Raw genomic sequence first — 17,583 nt, 5'->3', positions numbered from 1 at the left:
CAGATGAATACCTGAAGTAACAAGTGATATTGGCTAAATTCAGTACTGCATCTACTTTAATGTCAGGGCAAAGGTTGCAAATATGTAGCATGCATACTGTATTTTCTTGCATACCACATACGGCCAAATAAAACAGGCACATTTATTTTTGGAAGGAAAAATGTAGAAGAACAGGTTTTTCCAGACTAATGGAGAATAAGTTCTCCTGGAAACATAGAGTCCTGGAAATATGGCATTCCAGGGAACGTTCTGGGTGAGGCAGCAGGAACTTCCTGGCTTGGCAGGATAGCAACAAGCCAAGGCCAAGACCCTTGCAAGGGCTAAGTACAGTAGCAAGACTGCTACTACTGGATTGTAAATTGTTACTTATATAAATTCCTGTAACTAATAAAGTGTTGTTTCCATACTGCAAGCCTCACCAAAATACTGCAGACTACATGCAACAGCTCATTTATTGTCAGCCAGCTCAGTGGCTTTTCAGCCAAAAGCTACTGTCTCACTGGAGGCTGAGAGAAGGTTACCAGTGGGCTCTGCCCCTGCTGTTTGCTCTTCTAGGTACAAGCAGTAGACATCTTGGATGTCAGTGTCTGTCTACTCAATTCTTATCCTGCTTCTATACCAGCAAAGAAAAATGTTTCCTCACTTAAGATTCATACCCCAGTTTTGGAGGACTGAGTTTTGGAGGGAAGGTGCATATCAGTAAATACGGTATATTTTTGCAATCATTACTACATATAGCTGAGGAGGGCTTTAAACTAGGCGTGTCCAGGGGAGAGAGGGAAGGTTTTACTGCTGTACATGAGTCCTCTAGCCATGATGATCCAGGGTAGAGCATTCTCGTAGTGGGCACCCAGATGAGCACTAATGCCCTCAGACACTTGCAGCATGACAATGCCTGAGGCAACTAGAGGTGAACTCGGGTGTCTTTATGGAATGCCAGAAGCATGGGTAATAAACAGGATGAACTGGCACTCCTTCTGGTAAACGAGGAATTTGACCTCATTGGGTTGATGGAGACCTGGTGGGATGATCTATATGATTGGGCAATGGATATTGAGGGCTATAGGCTCTCTAGGTAGGATCAGGTTGGGAAGAAGGGAGGAGGTATGGCCCTTTATGTGAAAGAATGGTACCCCTCCCTGCAGGTCACATTTGGCCAGTACCAGAACAACAGGAGTGCTGGCCGCCTGTCACATCTGAAGATCTGGCCACTTTGTTTAGAAAGCTAAATGAGAATTAAATACATCTGGAAGTCAGAATTTCCAGACCCCACCCCCAGCGCCTGCCTGCTTGCCCCCTGGGACTGCCCGAGCTGGGTACATGTGGATGGGTGCTGCCTGGGGTGGGGGCTGCCACTGCCACGGAGGGAAGCACCAGACCCCCCACCCCCACCCCGTTGCCATCAGCTTGCCCTCCCCTCCCTGCCAGAGAGGCAGGTAAGTTAGCGGGGGGGGGGGGGGGGGAGTGCATAACACAGGGATTTAATCAGCCCTAAATTGAAGCAGTGTTTTTTAAAACCCACCACTTCAATTTAGGGCTCCTGTTTCATCTACACATGCCCAGGCTTTCTTGTGAGATTTTCAGCAATTTCTCAGTAATACCCTGCAAAATAGCAAGTTTCTCATAGTTTTATCTGGCACTTACTTTTCCATTCCAAATATACTCAACCTCTAGAAATACATAGCCATAAGGAAATTAAATGTGGTATTCTCTAGTTACATTTCAACTTTATTTAATACCTCCAAGCAAGTTAGTTTGTATTTGATTTGGGCAAGGGTAGTGTTTGTTCCCATTTTATCCTGACCAATTCCCTAGGGAATGATTTTTTTTCTCCCTCTTTTTCCAGAAGTACACAGAAACTGGAGAAAAACCTCAGGAAGACCTAGCCAAGGTATCTAATAAAATGGAGTAGGCAAACCTGGAGGCCAGTTTGAAGTATGCTTTATTTTTCTTATCTGTAATAATGAGGGGTAATGATATCTAATTTAATATTGCTTTAGTATAGTGAATAAAAAGTATAATCTCTTTAAAAATGTACATTTACTACAATGGACAGAAAGTCCAAGTGACTAAGCACCTTGCAGATCCTCATGTTCTCTCAAGGGTGGTGGTGGTGGGGAAATAGTGGCAGCGAATTGGATTGGTTCACTGCAGGTGAGAAAAATGCCTTGTAGTCATTTTGGGCCCTGGAAACTCAGACTTTAAAATTTTCAACATGTTAAGCAGTTGGTGCAGTGAAACTTGGACTGTAAGCTTTTGGGAGAGAGACTGTTGTCCTTGGTCTTTATTTGTACAGAACCTAGCACTGTGGGACCGTGGTCCATGAAAGGGTCTCCTTGGCATTACTCCATTACGAACAGATAATGGATTCAGTGTTTTCTGCCTGAAATATGAAGACAGACAAACATAATATCCCAGAGTGGAGAAAAGTGCCCCTTAGTTGCCTTGCCTGAATGTTGACTCTGAAGTATAACAAAAATATGTTGCTCATTGTTGATTGAAGCATGCACAAGAGCAAATCAATTGTATTATGAGGAACTGTGTAATCTCTTGTGGCATCTCTTTCTGCCTCATGAAGAGCTGGAACTTTGGTTGAGTTTGAGAAAAAAGGCTATCACATCTCTTCTCATTCTGACCTCTGATATAATCTTTGGATTATAACTAGATCTGTAGTTATACTAGGAAGGTATAGTTACACTAGGAAGGTAGTATCTGTAGTTACACTAGGAAGGTAATGTCAGGCAGCCAATTCAGCAGATGTTATAAAGAGCATTTAGAAAATCTTGGAGCTTGGAATTCTTGATGATGTCAGTATGCGTGTTTCATTAAGGGGAAAGAAGAAAAACCAAAGCGGGCAATGTCTGAATGTCTTGTACAATCTTATGCGATTAAAATTCTCTAAGATTATCTCTGCATTTTTAACTTGAATAATACAGCCTTAATGGTTACTAAAAATGTTTAATGCTGTCATAGATAAAAAGAATACAGAAAGCATCAGGCTTGTTAACATGAACTGTGACTGCCATTTATCTGATTTTCATCACACTGCATATGCTTAAAGCAATTTTGCTGCTGTTATGGAACTCTATTTTAGACATTTCTATAGCTGGCTCTCTTTCAGATCACAAAGCAAGAGAAGAACTAAAACAATTTTAGTTGTGGTGTTGATAAAGCGTGTCCCAGCTCATCATAAACATTGCTGTAACAAAGCATGACTTTACGTGCACTAAGCTATCTTGCTAGGTTGCAAATAAGTTTTGCCACAGATGATAGAATCGGGAGGGGAGGGGAGCAATGCTTTTTCACATTCCTTAACTACACATTGGAATTTAATCAAATCAAAATAGAGCAAGCCATGGAGAATCAGGTGCAAATACTTCTGTGTGACAACGGCATCTGTTTACCAGCAGATTGCTAAATCTAGAGGATGGGTTTAAAATGAGTGAAATGAAACAGAGCAGAGGATGGAAATGAAAATAAATTTTTCGTTCTTTCTCCCAGTTAACGTTTTCTTGCTGGCTGTGAATAACACTTGAGTATCTCTGTTGCTGTGGGAATATACATCTTCCCACACTGGAACAGACTGCTGGGTGATCTCGTTCAGTGTTCTAGGCCATGTACTTCATTACAGTTGAGTTTTAAGGAATTTAAGAGGCAGAAGACAGGGTAGAGATGCACATAATAAACTAATTGGATGCATCTACATGCACAAATGCTCCTGGGTGGGTTTACTTCAGAGTAATTAAAAAAAATGGCTGATGGGGCACACCCAGAGAGTAGTGGTGGATGGGTTGTACTCAACCTGGTGAGATATGAGCAGTGGGGTACCCTAGGGCTTGGTCCTTGGGCCCGCACTGTTTAACATCTTCATCAGCGACTTGGACGAGGGGATGGAAAGCATGGTGTCCAAGTTTGCTGATGACACTAAGATGTGGGGCAAGGTGGACACACTTGAAGGGAGAGAGAGGCTGCAACTAGATTTAGACAGACTACAAAAGTGGGCAGACAAGAATAGGATGGGGTTCAACGCAGAAAAATGCAGGGTGCTGCACCTTGGGAGAAGGAATCCATAGTACACATACGGGCTGGGGAGTTCCCTTCTTGAAAGCACAGAGGCGGAACGGGATCTTGGAGTCATTATTGACTCCAAGATGAACATGAGCCACCATGCCAGACTGCAGCCAGCAAGGCCAGCCATACCTGGTCATGCATCCAAAGGAGCATCTCAAGCCGGGCCAGAGAACTGATACTCCCCCTCTATACAACTTTGGTCAGGCCGCAGTTGGAATACTGCATCCAGTACTGGGCACCGCACTTCAAAAGGGACGTGGCCAGCCTGGAGAGGGTTCAGAGGAGGGCCACCTGCTTGGTGAGAGGGCAGAAGGACAGGCCCTATGAGGAGAGACTGAGGGACCTCAACCTGTTCAGCCTGAGCAAAAGGAGGCTGAGGGGGGACCTGGTGGCTGCCTACAAACTCATCAGGGGAGATCAACAGCAAATAAGTAGATCCTTTTTCTCCCCAGCACCACCCTGGGTTATGAGGAGCAATGGTAATAAGCTGATGGAGAATAGGTTTAGGTTAGAGATCAGAAGGCAATATTTTACAGTTAGGGTGGCCAAAATCTGGAGCCAACTTCCCAGGGAAGTGGTCCTCGCCCCTACCTTGGGCAAATTCAAGAGGAGGTTGGACGATCACCTGTCTGGGGTCTTGTGAACCCAGCACTCATTCCTGCCTGTGGCAGGGGGTCAGGCTAGATGATCTGTTCAGGTCCCTCCTGACCCTAGCTACTATGAAACTATGCCCCATCTCCTTAACATTCTTCCTGCCAGGTAACAGCAGAAACATGTCGTCTTCCCATCACCCTCTGTTGCCTCTTTATATAACATAGCTATAAAGTAAGTATACACAGAGCTTTCCAAATCTGGCATTCTGTAACCTCCTAATTGCTTGGTTTTGTGTAACTCCATTCTGGCTATCCTTTCTCCTCTTATTCCACCCACCAAAATGCATTTCTGCCTCTGTGCCCTTCTTATCTGTTTTTATGATGGTAGATACATGTAACAGGGAACCCTAGCCCTGTTACCAGAAAGCAGGCCAGTCCCTTTAAGACCAGAACTTTCCGGGAATAGCCTGCTGGCAGGGTAGGGGCTAAAAGCTGAGCCTGGCTGGCTAGTCAGGTGACTGGAAGGGGGAAAACCAGAACTATAAAAACCCTGGGGTTGGTGGTAGTTGGAGGCATCAGCCAAAGGGGTAGGAGGTTGTGCTTAAGATCTCCACAGAGAGGCTTGGTTGCTTGTCTGGCTGTTGTGAGAGGGGAACTCCTGATGACTCTCAGAGAAGTGGCAGCAGCCTCACAAGGAGGAGCATCATAGACGATGGGAAGCAGAAGCACAGAGCCATGGAAAAAATGTAAGCTGGCATGCTGCCTTCTTTAATTTTTTTTTTGTTACAGCCCATAGACTTACTGTTTATATCTTTTTGATTGAAAGACTGGTGGTTTGTGGTTGAGGCTGTAGGGGAGAAGGAGGCCTTATTAGTGCCTTGAGCACAGTCATAAAAGACCAAAGGGCCTAGTACTAGTGTGTGCAGCCGTATAGAGCCAGTAGCTCAGAGCTGGTTGCAGGACTTTTAAGCCGGGTCCCAGTGGGGGGGATCTTGGCTAGTAGCCCAAGCTAAAAGGAAGGGCACCCTTGGGCAGTGGGAGCTCTGGGCTGCTGCCCAGGCTGGGGCTGGCAGTCTTCTGGCTCCATGCGCAGCAGATGGGCCTCTGGTCCAGAAAGCCTGGGCTCCATACTGAAAGCAAAAGGAGGGCCCCGGGCTCCGAGAGGATTAAGGAGCTAGAGCCTCAGACTCAAACCCTATCTGGTGGGTTTAGACATAGTGGCTGAGAACCCCAACACAGAAATAAAATGAGCAGTCTGCCATGTGTAAGAATATCTAAATAATATTTACATCAAGACATGGCAGGAGAGTAAAGGTGGGATATGAGACAAAAGAGAGAAGTGAAACATTAAGGGACTTCAGGAGTACCCCTCATAAGCCACACCAACAAAAAAAAAATGCTGCTGGGGAGGGACACCTGCTACAATACACTACACCTATGTAAAGGATGATTGGCAACAGTATTGTTTTCACTTCAGCCACTTTACCCTTGAAAGATAATGTTTTACCACTCCAAGATCTCAAGGTCTGTCTCACTCTTATCCCTAACTTCTTCCACACCCTTTTTCCTTTCCCTTCAGCATCTATTGGCATTCCCAAGATCTTGATTACAATAATCTCTCAATTGATACATTTTTCTAAGCCACTATGTTCACATCGGCCATGTATAATTGTAATAGGTGCTTAAGTAGAAGCCCCGTTACTAGGGTAACCCAGGAACAGGTAAAGTTAGGGAGCACACAACGCAGGTGAAGGGAGTTCCTACACCTTAGGAAAATCAGGGTAACTATACCTGTTGCCACCTACATAAGCCTGGCTGTGAGGGACCGCACTTTGCCCTTGAGCACTGGAGGAAGAGGAGGAGGCCACAAAGGGAAGAAGAGAGAGAAGTGGAGAGATGGTACCCAGAGGAGAGCTGGGGATCAGTGATGCGGGGACATTGCAGCCCACCAGTAAGGAGCTGGGACACCTACCCGAGCCCTGTAGTCGGCATGGACAAGCAAGGGAGGACCCTGGGGGTCCTGGAGAGCTGAGTAGAAGGAAGAGCTCTGAGGCAGGGGACTCTGGGGCTGGGCACGGAAAGGGAGAGCTATGCAAAACCGTTCTCCCCAACAAGCAGTCAGGGCATGCGGTGGGTTCAGCTGCAGACATGGGAAGCCGCAGCAAAGACACCGCTCTGCTGGGCTGATTGATGGCAAGCCACACAATGAGGTAATTGGTGGCAAGAACATGCCCCAGCACAAATTGACTAACACAGTCGGGAGACTCCCCAGCTTAAGAGTTAATTAGAATGACTGTGTTGCTTCCCTGCTAATGAGGCAATTAGCGTGGTGGAAGTAACAGTGTAACCCTGATACAAATCAAGTTAACACCAGGACGTTAACCATCTGGGTGGTCTGTGGTGTTTTCTCACCCTCTAGGATTAACACTGGGTATCTTTTTCCTTTCAATCAAAGTCGTGGCAGGAGAGTTCTGAGGGGAATTGAGATAAACACAGCCGCCCTCCTACAGTAATGTCCATTTAACTTTTTCCTTCTCTTGGTATCTTCACATCACTTATCGGTTTATCATCCTGAATACTCTGTGCCAATGGCTCCATTGTGCACACAAAAAGATAGGGGGGGCAGAAGGCATTTCTGTCTTACCCCTGTTTGTATGGAGAATGCCTTGCTCAAGTAACCATTTACCAGTACTTCACTTCCTGCTTTACTGTAGCATATAGCACTTCAATGCATCCAGTTATCTTCTACGGAAACCCCACCCTTTGCAGTACTTCAAACATGAAATCATGTTCAACCCTTTCATAAACTTTTTCCAGGTCTAGACTCATTATTATTGTATTTCTTTTCCTCTCTTGCACATCTGATATAACATTCTGTCATTAACCATGGGGTCTGGTATATCTTCCTCTCAGGAATGGCACACGTTTGTTCTTCTTGCGTCACATCTGCTAAACAGCCACACATTTGTTTAGCCAATACTTTTGCCATCAGTTTGCAGTCTACATTTAAAAGGGTTATTGGCCTCTAGGTGCCTAACACCTTTTCCTTTCCCTCTTGAAATATCAAGATTACCACACCTTCTGCAAAATCCTCCCCTATCTCCCTATCTTCCATTTTTTCTTGCTATGTCTCTATTATATCTGTCCCCAGCCATTGCCAAAATGTTTAATTGAATTCCACTGGAAGTCCATCTCTTCCTGGCACCTTCCCTCTCTCTTGCAAGCTTTTAAGCAGTCCTTCACTTCTGTCATACATAAACTCTCCAATTTCTGTTTCTTTTCATCCTCTCTTCCTCCTTTTATCCTCTCGAGGAACTGACCTGGGTCAGGCAGTGGCACAGGACAACCAGCATGGCCATTTTGCTTCCATCCACTCCTTTTCTTCTGTAACAATTCTTTTATAAAACTCCACCACTGTGTCCAACACCTTCACACACTCTTCTGTTTGGATTCCTTATTCGGTTCTCACTGCTTTGATTTCCTTCCTTCTTTCCCTCAATTTCATTGAAAAGTACTTATACCATCCTTCTCTCTTCTCCACCCATGGTGCTCTGGTCAGAAAGATTTTCTCATCCATTTTCTTTTTGAACCATCCTTCAATCGGTCACTTTGTCTTCCAGTTCTTTCAGTTGTACTCCTCTTACCACCTCCTGTAATAATTCCTGATTCCTTGCCTGCAGTTCTAGCTCTTCCACCCTGTGGAAGCTTCTCTTTGATCAATATTTCTGAAATTCTTGTTCTTCTCTTTATCATAGTCCACCAATCCAAGATGCTTTTGTATTATCCCTTCAGAATCCTCCATCCTTTATACAGTTCCATATATTCTTGACAGATATTCTCATCTTGTACTAATTGAACATTTAACATCCACACCCCTTTCTCCCTACCTTTGCTTTTTTTCTAAACTCACTTCCATTCGCAGCATCTGCTGATCACAGAAGGTCACATCTAAGATCTCCTTCTTTCTAATCCCTTGCCCATTTGACATTAATACAAACTCAGCCTTTCATCACCAGCCTTAATATTCTGGCAAACTTCATAAAAAGGGGCCCCAAACAGTTCACCCAGAATCCCTCTGTCACCCCCTCTCTCAGTCTGGCATATATGATTAGAGTGGCCCCACCCTCTATGAGGCAGAGCTGGACCAGGTCGCCCTATGCCTCATCATCTTATAAATTTTCAGAGCCACATTTTTGGAGCACATTTGTTACCCAGGACCCATGACGGGAACACTGTTTGTTGCTGCACCATTTGTTTGTGTGGCTCCAAAAATGGTGCAGCCTGCTCTGCACTAAATGTCTCATGTAGATGCACCCTTTGAGAAATGCTGAGATGTGGGGTCACCGAAGTTTGAAATGCTGTTGACCTAGCCCAAATCGCAAATCATAGGACTTTGGACTAATATCATGCATAGCTTGTACTATATACAAATAGGTACAGAAGTTCTGCTTAAAAGTCTTTTTATGGAGTACCTGTGTTAAAACTTGCAGCAATTTAAAAAAAGATAACATGCATCAGTTCCAGATGACCTAAGTCTATGGGTATTATGTAAATTATTAGAGCTGTGCTTAATTTCAAGGTTATTATTTTCAAACTTGCTCCTCACTTCCATGTGCTCAAGGAGAGCATGATCTGAAAGCAAAGGGGAGGAGGGGAAGGAGTTGGGCGGGGGGGGGGGAAGTTGGGTGGAGACAGAGGTCAAGGGGATAACCTGCTCCCCCCTAGATATATTTTCCCTGATATAGCAGTGGGAGGGGGACAAATAAGGCAAATTTCCAATAATTAGGTTTGATACCTGGAAAAGTATAACAAATTTTCCAGATGTAAAATCTAATTATTTTTATCGTTTTATCTATATTTTTTGGGCCAGTGATGACTGGCCTATGATGAGGGAGCACAGCTGGCATGTGGGTCCAATGTAAGGCCTGGACTAAGAAAAGAAGCTGGGTAGCCTGTTGCTTGAGAGTTGCTGTTTGAGTTTGTGGGGGCTGTCTGGAGGTTCTTCTGACCATCTCCCTCTGATAAGGGGTTCAGAAGACAAGCCATCTTTTTCATGCAACTGCTGATTTAAGTTTCATGACAGAAGTCAGTGGAAATAAGATCAGGCCCTAGCTACATGATGCATTTTCTCTGGATACCCTCCCACTTACGATCCTGGCTGTTGTTCCTCTCTACCCCTTGAGGACTGTTAACTAGGTAATATAATGATAAATTAATATTACAAAATATTAAAAGTTCAAAATGACAAAATTTTGAAGCATAAGGACATACAGAGGAGGGGCTACATGGTAGAGGGTTGGGGTGCAAACGTAACTAAATTGCACAAGAAACATGTAGCCAGCTAAGACCAGGAGTGAGGGGGTGGGAAGGGGGAAAAACAGGGGAGGGGATGTGATGCTTATATAGCAAAGAACGTATAGGATACTCCACACAACAATACTGCATTTGAGTAGGGAGCTGGTTTGTAGGCACACACAGTTACAAATATGACATGCGGGATACAATTGTGGGGTAGGGAAGTGTCCAGGATTTAGAAAGTCCTTGGTTCATTTAGTTGTAGCAGCAGGGAGCAGTTGGGCAGTCCCTTCTGTATCACTTCCAGTCAGTGGTCTGGTGGGATTCACGTACTGGTGTTGTCCTGCAGTTGTGCTCCACATAGATATCCCTGGTCCAGTGGATGGTGTCAGACACCATGAGGCAGTGCGTCAGTTTGGTGTAATAGTGGGATACATGGCAGGCATGCAGGATGCTCTCGTTGCTGGGGTCCCATGCTCCAAGTGCCCCAATGATCAGCACTTCAACTGTCACATCATTGAATCTCAGCTCCTCAGGATGTTGGGCAGCGACTGGTATTTCTTCCTTTCACAGGCCTCAACAAAGACTTGATGCTGGTTCTCAAAGGGGATGGTGACACCTACCACTTGTTCTTGGTTCAATAGTTTCTTATCCTTAACCTTTTGGTGCAATCAGACATTGCTGAAGCAAGTTTGACAAGTTGGTTGAGTTGTGGAAGCTGGAATTTACTTTCACTTACTTACATCTTCTGGTTTTTATTTTTCAGTGTCCACTTTTTATACCCTGGATAAATGGGAGTAATTCCAGATGGTCTTGGTATAGTAACTAAGTGGCATGCATAAAATTAAATAAGAATTTGCCTACATATTCCATTTATATTATTATTTGGGGTTAAACTAAAAGGGATTCTTGCTGTATGAACAAAATTAAGTATATTTTGATCCCTTTTTGGTTCAAACTGTGATTGAAATAAAAAAAAATACAAGAGGTTCTTTGAAAGCCTCAATTCAGACTTCTGCTAGGCAGATGCATTTAAGGTTTGTTATAAATTTGGACTCCTTTGAGATTATCAGGTAGTCACTGGTGCCTTTGAGAGACTGGGCCCAGTCCACTGTTCCCATCAGAGAAAAATAACTTAGTATTAGACAGAGGACACCTGACTTGTATCAAGGCCTACGTTGTAGCTGAAAAGAGACTGTGGAGGAAGCTGAAGTGGTGACTGGTCCCTAGAAGGAGACTGCTTGATCAAGCCCAGGTTAGGTGGCTGGTTTTACTTTAAGGCTTTCTTCCCTTCTAGCAGATGCCAGGAAGAAATCTGGCAACCCACCATGGGGCAAACGAGCAGCAGTGAAGAGGCTGAAACTTAGTGGAAGATGACAACAAGTGAGGATTCTGGCATGATGATAGGAAACCATGTGTTAGGATTTGTAGAAATGTGTAGAACTGGTTATGTTAAATAACCTAAAAGAACTGGAAAAGGGCAAACTGAGGCTTGGCACCTGCAGAGAATCCTCTGCTCACATGGATGCATTCTGGAGGACTTGGCTATTTCTCTCTTCCTGTTTGGACCTTTGTTTTTTTTTTTTTTTGTGAGTGCCTCTTAAGTTGAATATGGTTGGAAGGATTTATAGCTAACTGGTGTAGACTGAACGTACTGATAGAATTAGTAGGGAGAGGTAGTCAAAACCTAGTTGAGGGACAGGTTGTGCCAATAGCAGTAATGTTTCAAGAAGGAAGGCAGGAAATACATGTCTCACAAAATGGGAGAAATTCCAAGATGAGTCCCAGAAAGGTCCATCCTGGCATAGCTGTACCCAGTATTGTTGTTTTAATGTTGTGGATGATCAGGTAGGAAATTCACTTTATTTAGTTTGGAGATAACATGAAGCTTACAGCAAGCATTTTGAAGTACAAAGTGCTACAGTTAGGAAGAAGGAATTGAATGCTCAGATACAAAATGGGGAAGAATTAGCTAAGCAGTGGTACTGTAAAAAAAAGGGATGGGTAGATTGGAGCAGATTGCAAACTGAAGGAGAGTCAATATATGTATGTTGTCCAGGGATGTATTAACAGCAATGTCATGTATAAGAACTATGAAGTAATTATTTGGCTCCTGTGAGGCCTGGAATACTGTCCAGTTTGGGACAGTGAAATTCAAGAAAGCTGTAGACAAGTTGGAGAGATTTTTGTAGAGAGCAATGAGAAAGATAGGTTATGTTTTCTAAACCTTTTATATTGAAATAATAAAGAAATTGCATTAGTTTGTTCTAGAAAAGAGAGAATTGGGGGATAGGGTTACCTTGAATCATTGTTCTTCTTATAATAACCATTTTCCAATGTGTAAGAGGTTAAGTGTTCACCTAGGCCACTGGGAAAAGATAGGAAGAAGTTAGATTCTTTTGCAGAAAAGCAGACTTAGGGAGTGAGATATTGGGAAGATTTGAACTGTAAGGATAGTTAAGCACTAGAAACAACTACTTAGAGACATAATAGTATAGGCTATAGAGTGACCAGACTAAAATCTGTCATTGCTTCACTGTGGGGGCAGGAGGGGTGGATGTAGATGTCAACTCCTTGAGATCCCTAGCAGCCTACTCTTCTGACATCTAAAACAATGAAGATCAGGCATTTGTAATGGCTAGGGTTTCTACTTCCCTGATTTTTATAAGGAAGAATTCTTACAGGGGGTGTGCCACATAAACAGTCAAAGTGCAGTGCTGACTTCCCCATCTTGCTAGTCCACCATACAACAATACCAATTTAATAAGAATACCTCTTTCTCAGTAGACTTCGAATCACAAAGGAGGCCAGTGTCTTCTCTATTCTAGGACTGAGGAAACGGAGGTACGGAAACATGGAGTGAATTGTTTTAGGTCACTGGCAGTGCCAAGAATAGAACCAAGTCCCTTAAATCCTGAGTTAGAGATCAGTCTAACCTATCCTGTTCCCCCTTGTACAACACAGTACTCAACTCAGTTTCTCAGGGAAAAAGTAATGCATACAGCAGTGGCTTGACCAGCAGGTGGCAAAAGCACACAGCAGCAGCTGCACATGGCAGTAACTTGAAGATGTGGCAGCAGCATCAAAACAGAAGGCTGCAAGGAGAAGAGAATGTGAAGATATTGGGCCTGATTCTCAAATGGTGTAAATCAGTACAAGTCCAGCTGAGGATTTAGATCATTACTTTGTAGGTGGAGTTCTAATTTGTGTATCCTTCATGTGAGGAATGAGTCAATTGTACAACATGATGTAATCCCCTTCCTAACCCTTGACTAGGAAACCACACCAATTTCTCTTGGCCAAAAATGGACAGCAAGCTTTCAAATGAAATTATATTGTCCGGGTAAAATATTCCTAGGAGGAGTTACTAAAGAGTTAAAGGTTTTTATTTTATTCTACTTAATACAGTGTGTGCAAGAGACAGTAGAATTAAATGTTCTTGAATATTTGTTCAACTTTCTTTGGTAAGCTATTGAGATTTTGAAATAAGGGTGAGAGCAGGACAACTCTTCTGTAGTACTTGGGATAGTACTTCTATAGTTCATGAAAGTAGGTCAGTTAAAGAGAAGTTTTTGTGCTTCCTTTTCTCCACCAGCAAGAAACAGTGAAGGAGATATGAGTTTACTGAATTTATTACTTCAGTTTTTTTTCCCCAACAGTGACAGGATTTCTTTGTGAAGCCAAAGTCTTGCTTTTCTCCTATGCAGAATGGTTTACAAAGTAGTTTTTCATAGATTACAATGGATGCATCTACATGTGACGCTTTAATGCCCATTAGCTTAAATTAATGTGCATTAAGGGAGCATGTCTATATGTGCACACCGTTAATTCTCTTTAAAAATGGTAAATTTAGGCTGTTTGTGCCTAAACTTGATGCATGCAAATTCAGATATCAAATTTAGGCATGAATAGTTGAAATGCATTAGATGTATTAACCTGCAGTAACAGCGTGTGTGTGGACTGACTTGGGACTAACTTTAGTCCCAAGTCCCAAGTCAGTCCACACACAGCATTAATGCATTTTAATGCCTGCATGTGTAGATGCCTGATTAATGTACATTAAATTTAGGTGCACTTAAGTGCACGTGTAGGCACGCCCAATTAGGATTTGAACTAACTTCAGGGTTGTTATCAGCTCTTGAGACAAACTAATCCCAAAAAGGAGTTTTAGTGTAAATTTTATAGTGCATTTCAAGCTGCAGAGGAATGTTCTTGGATTATGGGCAATACAGTAGGCTGAGAGTGGTGGCACACAACTTTGTTAATATAATTTATCAGGGAGGAAGACAGTGCATCTATTTTGGTTAGGAATGCTGTATTTAAAATCACGAATGCAATTTTTTGCAGACAAAAATAAGAACAAGAATGTTATGGGGAAACATTATAAAATTATGATAGGAAGGAGGAGACTGGCTTTAGTAAAAGATGATTCAAATATCTTTTGGTGAGCTGTATTGTATATGTACAAGAAGCCTTTCACTGTAGTATATACAAAGAGCATAATGGCCAGTACTAACTCAAGACATAAGAAAATAGCCAGAACACTTGTGTTGCCAGAGCTGAAACTACAATAAGTGGGGAGTTTCTGAAATAGAGAGCTTACAACATGCATATATTTTAGACAGACAGAATATGAGAGGAAAGTAAAAAAACAGGCAGAGGTTGCCCAAAATAGAACCAAAACTCTGAAGGCTAGGAGCTGCACTCAGATTTCCCAGATCCCGATCCAATGTCTTCACTACAGATCATTAGATTTCTAATTAGTTACTCCATCACACCAGATAGCATTCTAACAAATTTATACCAGCTTAGATAGTCACAAAAGTGAGTATCCTATGAATGTATTAATTGATTGCAGTGAAGATGCCAAGACAATGAAAATAACTTGAAACCAGTTCACCAGATCCATGTCTAAAACCTTTGTTTATCAGAATTACTTCAGTTTTAAATGGTGTCACAGAGAGAGAGAATAACTGTATCTTCCCTTATTTAAGGCAGGCTCTAACTGGCTTAAACCCTTCCTAAAAGTAGATTTGAAGGTCTACTCATGGCCTAAATGGCTGTCTCTTGGCAGCCTTATTAAAAAGAGAAAATTACTACTGTGGTTTCTTTTGAGGGGTTAAGCACCTTTATTCCAGCTTCAAGTTACCCAATAATTAAGACTTCCCTCACCCCACTCCAAACTGGACATAGCTTAGGTCACTTAAGTAAAGGGATTATATCTTACTGTATGTCAACCAGTAAACACTGAGGAACATTGCCACCTTCCCACAAGTGGTTTATTTGGCACAGAATAGTTGCACGCTTGACTAGATGGATGATGGGTCTTCCCTTTTTCTTTGAAGGGTTTGTCTGCAGTGCTTGCAGTTTAGCTCACATGGATATGCCTGGGCTAGCTCTGAAAAAGCTAGTTGAGGAAGTGCTATCTGTAGAGCCATGGCAGCACAGAGCTCAGTGTTGGCTGATAGCCCAAGAATTTACTCAGCACTGTGGGCAGGCTGCACCATCTGCTCTGGGTTCAATACAGCTTCTCTGTTTGCAATACCAGGCTGACTAGTTTAAGGCTGTCTTGGGTATGTCTACATAATAGATTGGGCTCCCAAGGGAGGTGGTGCTCTCCCCTACCTTGGGGGATCTTCAAGAGGAGGTTGGATAGATACTGGCTGAGGTACTATGATCCCAGCACTCGTGCCTGCCCAGGGCTGGGGATCAGAGTTGATGATCTGTTGAGGTCCTTTCCGACCCTAGAAACTATGAATATGCATTCAAAGAAGTGACCATAGAAGAGACTTACCTTAAAAGGCAGATTGGACCAATGAAAAGATGTAACTGGGCCAAATCCTTGTGACTTGCACGTGATATTGTTGAAGTGGAACACAAAGCAGGCTAGCCACAGAGAACATCTTGGCATTTGCTTGTGCTTGTCCCTAACATAAATTATGCCAAAGGGAGGCAGTGTAGTTCAGTCATTGGCACTGGATGGGATAATGGGAACCCGTGTCCATATTGGCTCTACCGTGAATTCAGCTTTGTAAAACACTTCAAGATGAAAAGCACTGTTTTAACTTCTGTGTATTCTTAGAATAAGTAAGACGTCTCCACAACTTCACTGATTTTATTTTATTTATTTTATTTTATTTTATTTTTTTAAGTGGCATTGCATATGGTTACACTAGAACAGTTTTGTCCCTGTACTTTAAGTCTTTAAAAAAACAACTCAAGAAGATGGTGTGAGTGCATTTGGTCTCTCAAGCATTAAAGGGAATATTTATTCACCAATTATTGTTTCCTTAAAACACTAAGGAGTTTTAAATGTTTTCACAAGTCTAGTTTTGTGTATATGATGGCACGGTCTTTGAAACAGTTATCAAGCAGATATTGGTATTTCTGTTTTCATAAAGCTAACTATGCAATAGGACTAGTCAGAAAATTTCCGAAAGGAAAATTCACTATGATTTATTATTACACTTTAAAAATGAAAATCCCTCTCATCCTCAATCAAAAATCAAATTTATTTTTGGCAGTTTTCAGCTATTCAGACAACATTTGGCAGTTTTTTTCAACTGAAGCTCTCCTCCTTCCCCTGCTCCCCACCTATCCGCCACCCTCTAGATGATTGAAAATGCCATATTCTCTGCATATAATTATGGTTCAGTTTTTGGTGAAAATATCCTGTTTTTTTTCAGTTTTGAGTGAAGACTCAAAACCTGCCAAGGAGACCATGACTTCTTGTGGTTGAGGGAGAGGAGGGGGCAGAAAGGAACATACTTAGATTTTTCAATATAAATTATTCTCAAAAGTTTTGGTGGAAGTTTTCTTACTAGTTCGTATATGGGGAGGAGAATGATGGAGAGGGATGGTCCCAAACTGGTTAAAAGTGTCACTTGTGAGCCAGTTGCAAAAGACTCCTCTAAACAAAGGAAAGAAACAGGAAAAGAAAAATTATCTAATACAACTTAAAGGTTATTTTAGAGAAACTTAGTCAACATTTAAGTTGATATGTCAGGTCTATAGGCCAACAGAGAAGGTATCCAGAAAGGTTGATCATCTTGTCCTGCAAACTGTGTGTGTGTGTGTGTGTGTGTGTGTGTGTGTGTGTGTGGTTCTCTCTATTTGGATTTAATTATGAATGCATCAAATAGAATAGTCCAAATTGCTACTAATAGGGTGCATCTACATGTGTGCTTTACTGCAGAGCTGACCAATTATCTCTGTAGTAAAGCATCACCATTTACACATGTGCCCATATTAGGGCACAGTAAATTAATTAACCCCGCTGTAGGATAGTACTATCTAGGACAAATGCTATCCTAGAGTGGAGTAGTTACATGTGCCAAAGTGCACATATAGATGGTGACTAGGGCTGGCTGGGGCATGAGGGTGCTACAATGCAGGGGCTGCCTGCCAGCTAGCCTTACACTGTAGCACCCTCCTACTCTAGCCAGCCCCTCCAGAGCATGTTGAGCTGGGGTGGAGCAGCTCCTGGCTGGCAGACTGACTCCTTGGGTCCCCTGCAAATCCAGGACTGCTCCATCCTGGCTCAACATGCTATGGTTCCGGGCACATGTATAAATGCTGCACCCAGGAGAAATAAACTCCAGAGTGAACTGCCCTGGAGTTTATT

Source organism: Alligator mississippiensis, chromosome 3 (genome assembly GCF_030867095.1).
Source record: "Alligator mississippiensis isolate rAllMis1 chromosome 3, rAllMis1, whole genome shotgun sequence".
In the NCBI taxonomy this organism is placed as follows: domain Eukaryota; kingdom Metazoa; phylum Chordata; order Crocodylia; family Alligatoridae; genus Alligator; species Alligator mississippiensis.
This window is presented reverse-complemented; position numbering follows the sequence as displayed.